Here is an 18649-nt window from a genome sequence, read left to right on the forward strand (position 1 = left end):
AGTACCGCTTGCAAAAATCTCCAATCTAAGCGATCAAACTCTTTTTCAGCGTCAGCGGAGACAATCACCATTCCTAATTTATGAATTTTAGCATAATCAATTAGTTGTAATGTTCTGATGGTGTTGTCTCTCGCTTCTCTCCCTGGGACAAAACCGGCTTGGTCCAGGTAGACAATCTGGGGTAAAATTTTATTGATGCGCCCTGCCAAAATTTTTGCGTATAATTTGAGATCTGTATTAAGCAGTGATATGGGTCTGTAACTACTTGGTAAATTAACCGGTTTATTTGGTTTAGGGAGCATGGAAATATAAGCTTCCAAACACTCTGCTGGGAAATGGCCTAATTCAGTGAATTATTCTTTTTAATATACTACATACATATTTTAGTATGTATATACACACACACACATACGGTATATATATTTATATATGTCAGAAATCTATTGCAAACATATTTGCATGTCCCTAAGTTCCTTTTTTTGTTCTAAACAATGTTGTCTGTCCTATCTCTGTGTTTATTTTTACCACTATATGTATATATTGTAAATATATTATTAGTCTGAGCAGGAATAATTGCGAATATAAGGTAATCAGAGTATCATATGTATTTATTTGCAATTAATGTATATTTTAAAGGGATAGGAAAGTAAACATTTAAGTTGCACTAGTGGGAGCTAGCTGCTTATTGGTGCCTGCACACATTTGTCTCTTGTGATTGGCTAAATAGATGTGTTCAACTAGCTGCCAGCAATGCTGTTCCTTCAGCAAAGGATAACAAGAGAATTAAGCAAATTTGATAATAGAAGGAAATTGGAAAGTTGTTTAAAATTGTATGTTCTATCCAAATCATGGAATAATATGTTGGGGTTTCCTGTCCCTTTAAGAGCTGGGCCAGGTTTCTCTCTGCACCTGTCTAACCCCTTCTGATTGCAATCTATTTTTTTTAAAAAACACCCCTTCACAGGTGTTATAAAATGGGCTGGCATATAAGATGACATTTCTTACTGAAAAAGAAATTCAAGAGAAGGAAGAAATACACTGAAAATAGCATGCCAGTAAAGAGGTTATTTTAATTTCTGCTGTATCTGATTCATGACAGTTTAAAGTTAGGTGGGCTATCACTTTGAGCTATCAGCTTCAGATTATATTGAATCAAACAACAATTAGAATTTTAAAATCCTTGTCTAAAATATTACACTGTGTGTCCTAATGTCAGCATCAATGTTTATTTAATACTAATTTCACATATAGATACTTTCAAAGTATAATACACAATGTAACAAATGGCACTTACAAGTTCTGATGAGTGATCAATGACACAAGTATCGAGCAATTTGATTTGTTAGTGATAGTTTATAATGTGTAGTTAAATCATGTGATTATGCATATTCCAATCAAAAGTGGTGAAAAAAATCACTAGTGGGTGGGTTATTTAGGAGTTTGTTTCATAAATGGTGCGAAAAGTGTTGCGTCAAATATGGTGCAAAGTGGTGAGGTGCACATAGATTTTTCCAACAGGTAAAAAGGAAGTTGGCTATATTTTGTTGTGTTTATTTATTTCATTTTTATCTCTATATCTATTAGTGCGACAAGTTTGGGGCAAAAATTTGCACCAAATATGTAGAAATAATATTGTCCCCTTGCTTTGTAATGAGAGACAAAGTTGTAGCATAATTCCGATTATCCTAATATGACGACGGAATAATCTAGATTTTATTAGAGACAGAGACGAGCATTTTGCTTATAACTTTTCTTTACTGCTCAACAGCCTTTTAAAGTATAACATATAAACTGCCATAAATTAAAAGAAAAAACATAAATATAACATCCAATGAGATAAGGGTAACCTAGGTCAGTATTTGATTGTCCAGTAAGATAGTTAATAGGTATAAATAGTCCAGTTAGACAGTTAAACATCCTCTTTTCTGTTTGATGCGATGAAGAAGCAAATTATTGGAAGAAGGCAGAAACAAAATTCTGAAAAAAATGCAACACATGCTGAAGAAGTATAACAATAATAATGCCAAACGAATCCCTCTTGGAATGAACACATTAGTCAAGCTTGATCTTGAAGAAAACTTGGAAGTAGATGAATTTAGAAAATCCGAAGAGAAATCTAGAGAATCTTCTCTTTTTGATTCATGGAGTTGAAGAAGATGGAGCTGAAACATATATAAAACAATTATTAAATATAATGAAATATAAAATATAGGGAGGGAACAATGAACAATGAAAGAGGTGGGAAAATATTCGCCTATGTCTCTTTAATAAAATCTAGATTATTCCGTCGTCATATTAGGATAATCGGAATTTTATTACAAGGACAGAGACTTCATATTTTGCAAGTTTAAAGCAAACAAATAATCAAGATACTAGATGGTGTGGAATAGTCAGAGGACCAATCTGCTGCATTCAAAATATCTTGTAAAGAAGCAGATTTTGAAAAGGCTTTAGAAGTAGAGGCTCCTTTAATAGAATGAGAAGTAAAAAATGTATCCACACCAGCTTGCATCATAATCCATTTAAACCACCTACTAATTGTAGTAGAAGAAACAGGTAAATGAGGAAGAGAAAAATAAATCAAAAGTTGATTAGAAGAAGAATTTCGAAAATAAATAGTTCTAGATTCATAGATTTTAAGACAAGATACAACACAAAGTTTAGGCTGTTCATAGAAATAAGGATGACATATAGAGGAAGATAAAGTTTTAGTACATCTAGACAAAGAGAAAATGACACCATGAGGGGAAAACATTTTTGCATCATAATCTATAGCTCTAAAATCAGAAATTTGTTTACATGGTAAAAGACATAATAATGTAGCTAATTTACATGTAAGTTGTTTTAACGATAAATCTGTGTTATCAGGCCAAGATTAAAAATATTAATAACTAACGGCTAGATTTAGAGTTTTGTCGGTAACGACCCGAAAAGCTAACGCCGGCTTTTTTCTGGCCGCACCATAAAAATAACTCTGGTATTGAGATTCCACATAAAGGCTGCGTTAGGCTCCAAAAAAGGAGCGTAGAGCATATTTAACGCAGCTTCAACTCTCGATACCAGAGTTGCTTACGGACGCGGCCAGCCTCAAAAACGTGCTTGTGCACAATTTGTTTGAGCTGAAAAAAAAACTAACACCTGCAAAAAAGCCGCGTTCAGCTCCTAACGCAGCCCCATTGTTTGCTATGCGGAAACACTTCCTACGTCTGCACCTAACACTCTAACATGTACCCCGAGTCTAAACACCCCTAACCTTACACTTATTAACCCATAATCTGCCGCCCCCGCTATCGCTGACCCCTGCATATTATTATTAACCCCTAATCTGCCGCTCCGTAAACCGCCGCTACTTACATTATCCCTATGTACCCCTAATCTGCTGCCCTAACATCGCCGACCCCTATATTATATTTCTTAACCCCTAATCTGCCCCCCACAACGTCGCCTACACTTATTAACCTCTAATCTGCCGAGCGGACCTGAGCGCTACTATAATACAGTTATTAACCCCTAATCCGCCTCACTAACCCTATAATAAATAGTATTAACCCCTAATCTGCCCTCCCTAACATCGCAGACACCTAACTTCAATTATTAACCCCTAATCTGCCGACTGGAGCTCACCGCTATTCTAATAAATGTATTAACCCCTACAGCTAAATCTAACCCTAACACTAACACCCCCCTAAGTTAAATATAATTTACATCTAACGAAATTAATTATCTCTTATTAAATAAATTATTCCTATTTAAAGCTAAATACTTACCTGTAAAATAAATCCTAATATAGCTACAATATAAATTATAATTATATTATAGCTATTTTAGGATTTATATTTATTTTACAGGTAACTTTGTAATTATTTTAACCAGGTACAATAGCTATTAAATAGTTAAGAACTATTTAATAGTTACCTAGTTAAAATAATAACAAAATTACCTGCAAAATAAATCCTAACCTAAGTTACAATTAAACCTAACACTACACTGTCATTAAATTAATTAAATAAAATATCTACAATTACCTACAATTAAACCTAACACTACTCTATCAATACATTAATTAAATACAATATCTACAAATAACTACAATGAAATAAACTAACTAAAGTACAAAAAATAAAAAAGAACTAAGTTACAAAAAATAAAAAAATATTTACAAACATAAGGAAAATCTTACAACAATTTTAAACTAATTACACCTACTCTAAGCCCCCTAATAAAATAACAAAGCCCCCCAAAATAAAAAATGCCCTACCCTATTCTAAATTACTAAAGTTCAAAGCTCTTTTACCTTACCAGCCCTGATCAGGGCCCTTTGCGGGGCATGCCCCAAGAAGTTCAGCTCTTTTGCCTGTAAAAAAAAACATACAATACCTTCCCCCCAACATTACAACCCACCACCCACATACCCCTAATCTAACCCAAACCCCCTTAAATAAACCTAACACTAAGCCCCTGAAGATCATCCTACCTTGTCTTCACCTCACCGGGTATCACACCGATCCGTCCTGGCTCCGATAACTTCATCCAACCCAAGCGGGGGCTAGACATCCACTGAAGAAGTCCAGAAGAGGGTCCAAAGTCTTCATCCTATCCGGGAAGAAGAGTAGATCCGGACCGGCAACCATCTTCTTCCAAGCGGCATCTTCTATCTTCATCCGATGAGGACCGGCTCCATCCTGAAGACCTCCACCGCGGACCCATCTTCATCCGGCGACGTCCAACTGAAGAATGATGGTTCCTTTAAGGGACGTCATCTAAGATGGCATCCCTAGAATCCTATCAGCCAATCGGAATTCTATCAGCCAATTGGAATTAAGGTAGGAATATTCTGATTGGCTGATGGAATCAGCCAATCAGAATCAAGTTCAATCCGATTGGCTGATCCAATCAGCCAATCAGATTGAGCTTGCATTCTATTGGCTGATCGGAACAGCCAATAGAATGCGAGCTCAATCTAATTGGCTGATTGGATCAGCCAATCGGATTGAACTTGATTCTGATTGGCTGATTCCATCAGCCAATCAGAATATTCCTACCTTAATTCCGATTGGCTGATAGAATCCTATCAGCCAATCAGAATTCGAGGGACGCCATCTTGGATGACGTCCCTTAAAGGAACCGTCATTCTTCAGTTGGACGTCGCCGGATGAAGATGGGTCCGCGGTGGAGGTCTTCAGGATGGAGCCGGTCCTCATCGGATGAAGATAGAAGATGCCGCTTGGAAGATGATGGTTGCCGGTCCGGATCTACTCTTCTTCGCGGATAGGATGAAGACTTTGGACCCTCTTCTGGACTTCTTCAGTGGATGTCTAGCCCCTGCTTGGGTTGGATGAAGATATCGGAGCCAGGACGGATTGGTGTGATACCCGGTGAGGTGAAGACAAGGTAGGATGATCTTCAGGGGCTTAGTGTAAGGTTTATTTAAGGGGGGTTTGGGTTAGATTAGGGGTATGTGGGTGGTGGGTTGTAATGTTGGGGGGGGGTATTGTATGGTTTTTTTTTTACAGGCAAAAGAGCTGAACTTCTTGGGGCATGCCCCGCAAAGGGCCCTGTTCAGGGCTGGTAAGGTAAAAGAGCTTTGAACTTTAGTAATTTAGAATAGGGTAGGGCATTTTTTTATTTTGGGGGGCTTTGTTATTTTATTAGGGGGCTTAGAGTAGGTGTAATTAGTTTAAAATTGTTGTAATATTTTTCTTATGTTTGTAAATATTTTTTTTTTTGTAAATTAGTTCTTTTTTATTTTTTGTACTTTAGTTAGTTTATTTCATTGTAGTTATTTGTAGGTATTGTATTTAATTTATTTATTGATAGTGTAGTGTTAGGTTTAATTGTAGTTAATTGTAGGTATTTTATTTAATTAATTTATTGATAGTGTAGTGTTAGGTTTAATTGTAACTTAGGTTAGGATTTATTTTACAGGTAAATTTGTAATTATTTTAACTATTTTAGCTATTAAATAGTTCTTAACTATTTAATAGCTATTGTACCTGGTTAAAATAAATACAAAGTTACCTGTAAAATAAATATTAATCCTAAAATAGCTATAATATAATTATAATTTATGTTGTAGCTATATTAGGATTTATTTAACAGGTAAGTATTTAGCTTTAAATAGGAATAATTGATTTAATAAGAGTTAATTAATTTCGTTACATTAAAATTATATTTAACTTAGGGGGGTGTTAGTGTTAGGGTTAGACTTAGCTTTAGGGGTTAATACATTTATTAGAATAGCGGCGAGATTCGGTCGGCAGATTAGGGGTTAATGTTTGAAGTTAGGTGTCGGCGATGTTAGGGAGGGCAGGTTAGGGGTTAATAAATATAATATAGGGGTCGGCGGTGTTAGGGGCAGCAGATTAGGGGTACATAGCTATAATGTAGCTGGCGGCTCTTTGCGGTCGGCAGATTAGGGGTTGATAAGTGTAGGTAGGTGGCGGCGACGTTGTGGGGGGCAGGTTAGGGGTTAATAAATATAATATAGGGGTCGGCAATGTTAGGGCAGCAGATTAGGGGTACATAGGGATAATGTAGCTGGCGGCGGTGTGCGGACGGCAGATTAGGGGTTGATAAGTGTAGGTAGCTGGCGGCGACGTTGTGGGGGGCAGGTTAGAGGTTAATAAATATAATATAGGGGTCGGCGGTGTTAGGGGCAGCAGATTAGGAGTACATAAGGATAACGTAGTTGGCGGTCGGCAGATTAGGGGTTAAAAAATATTTAATCGAGTTCGGCGATGTGGGGGGACCTCGGTTTAGGGGTACATAGGTAGTTTATGGGTGTTAGTGTACTTTAGAGTACAGTAGTTAAGAGCTTTATGAACCGGCGTTAGCCCAGAAAGCTCTTAACTACTGACTTTTTTCTGCGGCTGGAGTTTTGTTGTTAGATTTCTAACGCTCACTTCAGACACGACTCTAAATACCGGAGTTAGAAAAATCCCATTGAAAAGATAGGATACGCAATTTACGTAAGGGGATCTGCGGTATGGAAAAGTCGCGGCTGAAAAGTGAGCGTTAGACCCTTTTTTGAGTGACTCCAAATACCGGAGGTAGCCTAAAACCAGTGTTAGGAGCCTCTAACGCTGGTTTTCACGGCTACCGCCAAATTCCAAATCTAGGCCAAAATCTACATCCCAAAAATGTTTGTATCTGGCTACTGGAGGTTTCTTAACCCTAATAGTTTTTAGAAGTTTAAATATAGTAACATGTTGACCTATAGGCAAATTATGAAAAAGTTCATGTTCGGCTGAAATAGCAGAACGTGCAACATTAATTGATCTGTAAGCCAAACCAGCCTCAAATAATAAAGTAAGATAGTTAATAATTTCGTTCAAAGGGGCTGAAAAGGGATCCAGATTCCTGTTGTCGCACCAGCTAGACCATTTAGACCAGGAGGAAAGATAACATTTTCTGGTTCCTGGTGTCCAAGATTCTTGAAGGAGGAGTTTAGCTCCTGACGAAAGACCATCGGAGGACCAGGATCCCCTGAAATGTTCCAAGCAATAAATTGAAGGGAGCCTTGAAGAACTAGTTCGTGAAACTCTCCTATGGGATTTGTTAGGAGATCTTGTTGAAGAGGAATTAAAACTGGAGGAAGGAATGACATCTCCAGAAGAGAAGGGAACCAAGATTGGGTTGGCCACCAAGGGGTTATCAGAAGTAGAGATAATAGGTTCCTTTTCACAAATGAGATTGTTCGAGGAATCATCCAAAAAGGTGGAAAAGCATAAGCTCCTTTGACTGGCCAGTGTTGAAGGAAGGCGTCTGTCGCTAGTGCTTTGGGATCTGGTCTCCAACTGAAAAAGGGAAGAATTTAAAAATTCAGATGAGAGGCAAAAAGATCTATGGAAAAAGGACCTCTCAGAGATTGTAAAAGAAGAAAAATATTTCTGTTCAATTTCCAGTCGCTGGCATCCGACAAAAACCGAGAACCCCAATCTGCAGCTTGATTGTTGAGACCTGGTAAATATTCTGCTTGTAGAAAAATATTTTGAGAAAGACATTGATGAATAAAATCCTTGGTAAGATTGGATAAAATCTTTAAAGTTGTACCTCCTAAGCGATTGACATATTTGACTGCTGAAATATTGTCCATCTGAAGAAGAATTGAAACTGGTTGATCGTTCTTTACAAAACTTTGAACAGCAAATGAACCTGCTATGAGTTCCAAACAATTGATATGGAGATTCTTCCCTGGACAAGACAATTTTCCACCTGTAATATTGGGACCACATCTTGCACCCCAACCTGATTTGCTTGCATCTGATTCCAGGATAATGCCCAGAGAACTTCCGAAAATAGCTTTGCCATTCCATGCTTCTATGTTGGAAAGTCACCAGTGTAATTCTATTCTGGATTCCTCTGATAAAGAAATTTTGTGAAAGTAGGAAAAACCTTGACAGAGGTATTGAATCTTCAATCTCTGAAGAGCTCTGTAGTGAAGAGAAGCTGGAAAATAGCTTGAATTGAAGCTGACAAAAGTCGTATAATTTGAGCAAGAGAACGAATAGGAAAAAGGTCTTTCTTGAGAAGATACATAATTTCTTTCTTTATCTTCTTTATTTTGTCTGATGGTAGACTCAGTGTAGCAGATTGAGTATTGATAAGGAAACCTAGGAAAATAAGATTCTGAGAAGGAATAAGAACAGATTTTTTTAAATTTATAATAAAACCTAAGTTCTGAAGAAGAAAAATAGTGAGATGTAATTGATCTAGGAGATGAGAATAATCTTGGTGAAGCAAAAGAATATCGTCTAAATAAATAATTAGATGAACACCTCTTTTTCTCAACCAAGCTACAACAGGTTTTAAAACCTTCGTAAAAGCCCAAGGAGCTGAAGAAAGACCAAAAGGGAAGCAAGAAAATTTCCAAACTGAATCTTTCCAAAGAAAACGAAGATAATTCCTGAATTCTGGATGAATAGGAATACAGGTAGCCCTCCGTTTACGCCGGGGTTAGTTTCCAGAAGGAATGGTTGTAAATCGAAACCGTTGTAAATTGAAACCCAGTTTATAATGTAATTCAATGGGAAGTGAGGGGGAGAGGTTCCAGGCCCCTCTCTAAATTGTCATAAGTAACACCTAATACATCATTTTTAAAGCTTTGAAATGAAACTTTAAATGCTAAACAGCATTATAAACCTAATAAAATAATCACACAACACAGACTTCACTTGCATTTTTCTGCAAACAGTTCGTTCTATGCATTCCAATCTGGACTGATTTATAGACAGGAATATCTTGTTCCTTTGAAATCTGCTTGATAGCTCACGTCTGGTTAAACTGATTAATTTCAGCTTGCTTGGCTTTGCTGCAACACAAGCGGACAGCTCCACCTACTGGCTATTTTAATAAATGCACTGCTTCTCAATGCTTTTCAATAGCAGTCACATGACTGGAAAAAAGGTTGTATACTATAATCACGTTTGTAACGCGTCCGTCGGTGTCACCAGTTACGCACGCATCCTCAAAGGAATGTTGGCTGCGCGAGGCAGCCAAAAGAATCTACCTGGATGCAGGGGCCTCCATTAAATATAGAGCGTCGCCCACAAAAGCCGTCGACGCCCGTTTTTGCGCGTTTTTGGTATCCTATATACAGTGCCGCATATAATTGAGGCACGTATATTTCACCCGTCGCTCGCAATTTTTACTCCCATAAGCTAACATGGGACCGCATCGTAAATCGGTATCCAATATCCAGCGCAAGGCCTTACGTGGTGAAAATGGAGAAATCTTACTCCATTTTCACCTCGCCATAGAAGGCCTTGCGCTGAGTATGGGAGCACCGTAACTCCCTAAAATGCCTGCAAAAAAAAAAACTAACACCTAACGCATGCGCAATCCCCCACCGCAATAACTAATAAAGCATATTAACCCCTAAACTGCCATAGCCCAAACAGCAATAAACCTATTCTAGTATTAACCCCTAAACCGGCATAGCCCACATAGCCTATTAAATCTATTAACCCCTAATCTGCCGGCGCCAACGTCATAAAGTTATTAACCCCTAAACCTAAGTCTAAGCCTAACACCCCCCTAACTTAAATATTATTATTTAAATAAATCTAAATAATATTATTATTAACTAAATTATTCCTATTTAAAACTAAATACTTACCTATAAAATAAACCCTAAGATAGCTACAATATAATTAATAATTACATTGTAGCTATTTTAGGATTTATTTTTATTTTACAGGCAACTTTGCATTTATTTTAACTAGGTACAATAGCTATTAAATAGTTAAGAACTATTTAATAACTACCTAGTTAAAATAATTACAAATTTACCTGTAAAATAAAACCTAACCTAAGTTACAATTACACCTAACACTACACTATCATTACATTAATTAAATAAATTAACTACAATTATCTAAAATTAAATACAATTAAATTAAATAAACTATAGTACAAAAAAAAAAACCCACTAAATTACAGAACATAAAAAAAACTTACAAGAAGTTTAAACTAATTACACCTAATCTAAGCCCCCTAATGAAATAAAAAATCCCCCCTAAATAATAAAATGCCCTACCCTATACTAAATTACAAATAGCCCTTAAAAGGGCTTTTTGCGGGGCATTGCCCCAAAGTAATCGGCTCTTTTACCTATAAAAAAAGAAATACACCCCCCAACATTACAACCCACCACCACACACCCCTACTCTAAAACCCACCCAATCCCCCCCTTAATAAAACCTAACACTACCCCTTTGAAGATCACCCTACCTTGAGCCGTCATCACCCAGCCGGGCACAAGTGGTCATCCGATCCGGGCAGAAGTCTTCTTCTGATCGGGGCAGAAGAGAACATCCAGACAGGCAGAAGTCAGACAGGCAGAAGTCTTCATCCTATCCGGGCAGAAGAGGACATCCGGACTGGCAGATGTCTTCATCCAGGCGGCATCTAATATCTTCTTCCATCCGGAGCGGAGCGGGTCCATCTTGAAGACATCCGACGCGGAGCATCCTTCCAGCACGACGACTACTCGATGAATGATGGTTCCTTTAAATGACTTCATCCAAGATGGCATCCCTCGAATTCCGATTGGCTGATAGGATTCTATCAGCCAATCGGAATTAAGGTAGCAAAAATCCGATTGGCTGATTTAATCAGCCAATCAGATTAAAGTTCAATCCGATTGGCTGATTGGATCAGCCAATAGGATTGACCTTGCATTCTATTGGCTGATCCAATCAGCCAATTGGATTGAACTTCAATCCAATTGGCTGATTAAATCAGCCAATCGGATTTTTTTCCTACCTTAATTCCGATTGACTGATAGAATCCAATCAGCCAATCGGAAATCAAGGGACGTCATCTTGGATGATGTCATTTAAAGTAACCGTCATTCGTCGTTAGTCCGTCAGCCAGGAAGGATGCTCCGCGCCGGATGTCTTCAAGATGGAGCCGCTCCTCGTCGGATGGAAAAAGATAGATGCCGCTTGGATGAAGACTTCTGCCGGTCCGGATGTCCTCTTCTGCCCCAATCGGATGAAGACTTCTGCCCCGATCGGATGACCTCTTGTGCCGGGCTGGGTGAAGACGGCTCAAGGTAGGGTGATCTTCAAGGGGGTAGTGTTAGGTTTTATTAAGGGGGGATTGTGTGGGTTTTAGAGTAGGGGTGTGTGGGCTGTAATGTTGGGGGGGTGTATTTCTTTTTTTACAGATAAAAGAGCTGATTACTTTGGGACAATGCCTTGCAAAAAGCCCTTTTAAGGGCTATTTGTAATTTAGTATAGGGTAGGGCATTTTATTATTAGTTTAAACTTCTTGTAATTTTTTTTATTTTCTGTAATTTAGTGGGGGGTTTTTGTACTATAGTTTATTTAATTTAATTGTATTTCATTTTAGGTAATTGTAGTTAATTTATTTAAATAATTTAATGATAGTGTAGTGTTAGGTGTAATTGTAACTTAGGTTAGGTTTTATTTTACAGGTAAATTTGTAATTATTTTAACGAGGTAGCTATTAAATAGTTATTAACTATTTAATAGCTATTGTACCTATTTAAAATAAATACAAAGTTGAATGTAAAATAAAAATAAATCTTAAAATAGCTACAATGTAACTGTTAGTTATATTGTAGCTATCTTAGGGTTTATTTTATAGGTAAGTATTTAGTTTTAAATAGGAATAATTTAGTTTATAATAGTAATATTATTTAGATTTATTTAAATAATTAAGTTAGGGGGGTGTTAGGGTTAGACAGGCTTAGGGGTTAATAACTTTATTATAGTGGCGGCGACGTTGGTGGCGGCAGATTAGGGGTTAATAGATTTAATAGGCTATGTGGGCTATGGTGGTTTAGGGGTTAATACTAGAATAGGTTTATTGCGGTGTGGGCTATGGCGGTTTAGGGTTAATAATTAGGCTTATTGCGTTGTGGGGGGTTGTCGGTCTAGGGGTTAATACATTTATTATTAGGAGTGAGAGGGGGGATTGCGAATATAGGGGTATACGTGTCGGGCTTTTTTTTTGGGAGGCGTGTTAGACAGTTACGTGATATTTAAAATTTTAGTTAGTTTTCTTAGGCGCCGGCAGTTTCTAAAGTGCCGTAAGTCACTAGTGACTCCAGAAACTTGTAGTTATGCTTATTTCTGGACATCGCTAGTTTATCCGACTTACGGCACTTTAGGAACTGCCGGCAGGGTATATGTAATACCCCGATGTGCAAGGTGAAATTACGGGCGGCGCGGGTTACCTCGCTTGCGCCGAAACCTGCGCCGTATATCGGATCGCGCCCAGGGTAGGCAAACCTGAAGCTTTAAAAAAAACCACACGCAACCACCTGCATGAAATAACTAAAAAACACGTAACCGCCCGCAAGAAATAAAAATAAAATCACGTAACCGCCCACACGAAGTATAACAAAAAAAATAACCTCCCGCACGAAGTATTAACAAACACCTAACCGCAAACCCCCACATCGCAAAACAATAAAGTAATAAACCCCTAATCCGCATATAACATAATTAAAATATTAACCCTTTAACCATCAACCACCCACATCTCAATAAACTTAATTAACCTATAAACCACTAAACCACAAAACCCCCACATCGCAATCAACCTAATTAACCTATTAACCTATTAACCTCTAAACCGCCAAACACCCACATTGCAATCAACCTAATTAACCTATTAATCTCTAAACTGCCAAACCCCCCACAACACAAATAATTCATTTAATTAATAAGCCCCTATCCTAACACCCCCTAAAGTAGCCCAAATTACTAATAAATCACAATTAAAAATAAAAAAACATAACAAATTACAAAAAAAATAAAAATTTAAAATTAGAAAGTCTAACATTACAGAAAAAAATAAACAAAATTATCAAAAATAAAAAAATTATACCTAATAAAAAAGCCCCCCCAAAATAAAAACACCCCCTAATCTAAACTACCACTAGTCCTTAAAAGGGCCTTTTGTAGGGCATTGCTCTAAGTTAAACTGCTCTTTTACCTCTAAAAAATACTAAGTCCCCCCCTAACAGTAAAACCCACCACACAACCAACCACCCAAAATAAAAAAAACTAACACTAAAAAAAAACTAAGCTACCCATTGCCCCTAAAGGGGCATTTGTATGGACAGTGCCCTTAAAAGGGCATTTAGCTTGTTTACTTCCCTGAAAAGGGCAATCTGCTCTTTTTCAAGCACAAAAAACCCTAACCCCCCCCCCCCCCAAAAAAAAAGCCTATACCTATGCCCCAAATAGGTACTCACGGTTCCTGAAGTCTGGCGTAGAAGGTCTTCTTCCATGTGGCTTCATCATCTTCTATCTTCATCCAGAGTGAAGGTGTGGAGCTGTCTTCCCGATGCCTGAATCCTCAGCAGCGGTCCTCGGTGGTGGTTCTTGGCCCCGGTGGCAGTCCTCAGCAGCGTGGTGGCTCCTCTTCATGTGATCGTCCATCGCACACTGAAGATTGAATGCAAGGTACCCCATATTTATTGGTATACCTTATATTCCTATTGGCTGAAATTTTTAAAATAGCCAATAGGATGAGAGCTACTGAAATCTTATTGGGTGATTTGAACAGCCAATAGGATTTCAGATTTCAGTAGCTCTAATCCTATTGGCTGATTTAAAAATTTCAGCCAATAGGAATGCAAGGTACCCCAAATTGATTGCTTTACTTTGCATTCAATCTTTAGTGTACGATGGACATCAAATGAAGAGGAGCCTCCATGCCACCGAGGACTGCCGCCACCGAGGACCGCCGCTGAGGAACCATGTGTCGGGGAAGACAGCTCCACACCTCCGTGCCACTGGTGAGGACAGCCGCTGAGGATTCACAGATCCGCACTTTTGCTCCGCACCGCCTTTGCTCCAGATGAAGATAGAAGATAATGGAGCCACCTGGAAGAAGACCTTCTCTGCTGGACTTCAGGATTGGTGAGTACCTATTTGGGGCTTAGTGTTTTTTTTTGGGGGGACGGTTTATTTTTAAGATTAGGGATTTAATGGGCTGGAAAAGGACTGATTGCCCTTTTAAGGGCAATCATAGAGCGGAATCCCCTTTTAATGGCAATGTCCATACAAATGCCCCTTTAGGGGCAATGGGTAGTTTAGGTTTTTTAAGTGTTAGTTTTTTTTTATTTGGGGGGGTTTGGTGAGTGGGTTTTTTTTACTGTTAGGGGGTAATTGGTAATTTGTTTAGGTAAAATAGCTATTTAGCTTAGGGCAATGCCCTACAGAAGCCCTTTTAAGGGCTATTGGTAGTTTAGTATTAGATTAGGGCATGTTTTTATTTTGGGGGGATTTTATATTTTTATAGGGGTATTAGCTTAGGTTTAATTTTGGATAGATTTGTTTATTATTTTCTATAATTTTACATTTTGTATTTTTTGTAATTTTAGCTTTGGGGGTTGTAGTTTTTTTTTTTATATTGACTGCCCTCTGGGCAGGCTTATCGCCTAGTATATACAGTATATATATATATATATATATATATATATATATATATATATATATATATATATATATATATATATATATATATATATATTAATATATATTCATAACTACTAGCGCTGCAAAATCTGTTGGCGCTCTACAAATAATTGATAATAATAATAATAATAATAATAATACATTTGGCATTTGGGTTAGCGCTGGAGGTTTAACTCCTGTCGGGTTAGCGTGTGCGATAGGTGTTTGTTTTTCTTTCCGGGTTGCACTCTCCAGTGAAGCCTATAGGTAAACAAATTTAGCTCCATCACAATATCTAAAGTTAGTGCACGTTGGCTTTTGCTTGTGTGCAAAAATTTTTACATTTACATAAAGGGGTTATCAGCACAGGGTCTCCAGCTACAGTTTCTCAACCAGGGGACACTACCCACCCACATTAAATCAACAGTGAACATCAGAATTTGTTGTTTTAAAAAATAGATTATACATGAATTACCCATTCCCCAGTTTTGCATAACCAACACACTTATAATAATACACGTTTTTAATTCTGTAATTACCTTGTATCTAAGCCTCTGCAGACTGCCCCCTTATTTCATTTTTTTTACAGACTTGCATTTTAGCCAATCAGTGCTCACTCCTCGGTAAAATCATGTGCATGAGCTCAATGTTAAATTTATGAAACACATGAACTAAAACCCTCTAGTGGTGAAAAACTGTCAAAATGCATTTAGATTAGAGACGGCCTTCAAGGTTTAAGAAATTAGCATATGAACCTCCTAGGTTTAACTTTAAACTAATAATACCAAGAGAACAAATCAAGATTGGTGATAAAAGTAAATTGAAAAGTTGTTTAAAATTATATGCCCTATTTGAATTAGGAAAGTTTTTTTTGGACTTGACTGTCCCTTTAACCCCCAAATCCAGCTGCCATCACCCTTAACCCCTTAATGACCACAATGTACCCTGTATGTCACTGGTCGTTAAGGGTTTTTTCAGGACATAATAGCACAAGTCTAGCAAGAACACGCTATTAATGCCCTCCCTCCAGCAGGCTTTGTGGAATAGAGCAGTCTCAATGCTGGTGGCAAGACCACGCTATAAAACAATCAAGTCTCAAAAAAAGACCAGCGACATACAGGGTACGTCGCTGGTCCTTAAGGGGTTAAAATAAATTTTCACAAATATCCACTTCTGCTGCCAGCTTGCCATAGACAGAGATACTTGCCAAGCTATAACACCAGGGAGAGTGTGGGCATGCTGGGGTTAACCTCATTTGGGTGTAAAATAAGGTTCTCTAAGGATGTGTGTTTACCTGAGGCCTACGTTGCTCAGTAACTAGTTAAGTCACCTTTTCTACTCTTGCCCTTCCTACTCTGTGGGTGTCATAGACAACTGTTGGTCGCTGTTTCCAAGGGTCTCTATGAACATTTTTGTCCTGCTTTCTTGGAGTGGTATTTTGTGGGTTTGTGTACTGGGTGCTGCAGCCCAGGGTCAGTTCTGAAGACCGGACATCCATCCTCAAGGAAGCGGCAGAAGTCTTCATCCAACCAGGCTGAAGTCCTCAACGAAGCCAGGAGAAGTCTTCATCCAAGCCGGGCGAAATGGTCCTCCAGATGGGCAGAAGTCTTCATCCAGACGGCATCTTCTATGTTCATCCATCCGACGCAGAGCAGGTCCATCTTCAAGACATCCGATGCGGAGCATCCTCTTAATCCGACGACTACCCGACGATTGAAGGTTCCTTTAAGTGACGTCATCCAAGATGGCGTCCCTTAATTCCGATTGGCTGATAGAATTCTATCAGCCAATCGGAATTAAGGTAGAAAAAATCCTATTGGCGTATCAATCAGCCGATAGGATTGAACTTCAATCCTATTGGCTGATCCAATCAGCCAATAGGATTGAGCTCACATTCTATTGGCTGATTGCTGTACAATTGTCCAGTTTTGCACCCAGGGTACTCCACAGACTATGTCCCACTCTTGGTGTCGGTATTGTGGTGGCCACTCTGCTAATTTTGTTCCGTTTGGGTAGTGGGGCCTAGGAGCTAGTGGGTTAGGTAGCCATCTCCCTGAACGGCCAAGCTCAGCCCCGTTTTAGCTGTTTATTTAACCCTTGAGGGTTTGACCATTTATTGCTTCTCTATGTTCTTTTAATGGGATAGTCAACATTAAAATTGTTATTGTTTAAAAAGATAGATACTACCCATTTACCAACTTTGCACAATCAACATTGTTATATTAATAGACTTTATAACCTGCCTTTTTCTAAGCCACTTACGACAGCCTCTTTTATCATATGCTTTTTATTAGCTTTTCACAACAAGGGAGGGCTAATTCACGTGAGCCATATAGATAACATTATGCTAATGCCCATGGGTTGTGGCAGACACTGTATTAATTGGATAAAATGCAAGTCAATCCTAGATTATAAAAGGACAGGTATGTTTGTCCGATGCAATCATGCGCAGTAGAGACTGCAGTGCGAGACAAATATACCTGGCCATAAGGAAGGATCAATCAAGGCGTGAGGATCAGACAGCAGAGAGGGTAGAAGGGAGTGGGCGTGGATGGGTGGGACCGCTCCACTGCAGAAAATGGCCCGTGCAAATGGGCTTTAGGACTAGTAGATAATAAATAAAAAGTTATGTGATCAGGGGGTTGTCAGAAGATGCTTAGATACAAGGTAATCACAGAGGTTAAAAGTGTATTAATATAACCATGTTGGCTATGCAAAACTGGGGAATGGGTAATAAAGGAATTATCTATTTTTTTAAATTATAAAAATTCTTGAGGGGACTATTGCCCCAAGTTATCAAGGTCTGTCGGACCTGATCCGACAGTGCGGATCAGGTCCGACAGACCTTGCTGAATACGACAAGCAATACGCTCGCCGTTTTCAGCATTGCACCAGCAGCTCACAAGAGCTGCTGGTGCAACGCCGCCCCCGGAAGACTCGTGGCCAATATGCCACCAGCAGGGGTGTGTCAATCAACCCGATCGTACTTGATCGGGTTGATTTCCGTCGATGTCTGTCCGCCTGCTCAGAGCAGGCAGACAGGTTATGGATCAGCGGTCTTTGTGATCGCTGCTTCATATCTGCTGTTTCTGGTGAGCCTGAAGACTCGCCAGAAACAGGGGCCATCAAGCTCCATACAGAGCTTGTTAAATAGAGGCCTATCCCTTTAATTATTCTTTGTCTTTTTCTTTCTTCAGTTTCCAGACATAGGGCCCCATTTATGAAACTGCAAAATCAGCTTTAGTAGGCACTATGCATTCCTGTAGGCACTATGCATTCCTGTAGGTAGTATTCTCCTGGAATCAACCCCACCCATCTGCTTCCATCAGACTGCCAAATAGTGTATTTTGATTCATCACTCCAAAGAACGAATTTCCACTACTGTAGAATACAGTGCTTGACACCACTCCAGCTGATGCTTGGCCTCAAAAACCCATTTCTTGAATCTCCCAATGCACAGTTTGTTGTGCTGATGTTGCTTTCAGAGGCAGTTTGGAAGTAGTGAGTGATGAAACAGAGAATAATAATTATTTCATATGTGCTGTATGTTTGTGTTGTGTACAACTTCATGGATGGGCTGTTGCACCTATTTGCTTCTACAGTACATATCCACAATAATAGCAATTTCAGATGACTGGGGCAGATCTAGTAAGGCACAAATGCAACCTCTTAACAACCAGCGATGTATCCTGTATGTAGTTGATCTTTTA

General features: G+C 38.6%; 1 protein-coding gene across 1 annotated transcript in view; it reads left to right on the forward strand.

Moving 5' to 3' along the window:
* Positions 1-18649, forward strand: part of HAAO (3-hydroxyanthranilate 3,4-dioxygenase) — a 288957-nt gene that overhangs the window by 187500 nt on the left and 82808 nt on the right. The gene's annotated exons all lie outside the window — the stretch shown is intronic.

This window comes from Bombina bombina, chromosome 4 (assembly GCF_027579735.1).
Source record: "Bombina bombina isolate aBomBom1 chromosome 4, aBomBom1.pri, whole genome shotgun sequence".
Lineage (NCBI taxonomy): Eukaryota > Metazoa > Chordata > Amphibia > Anura > Bombinatoridae > Bombina > Bombina bombina.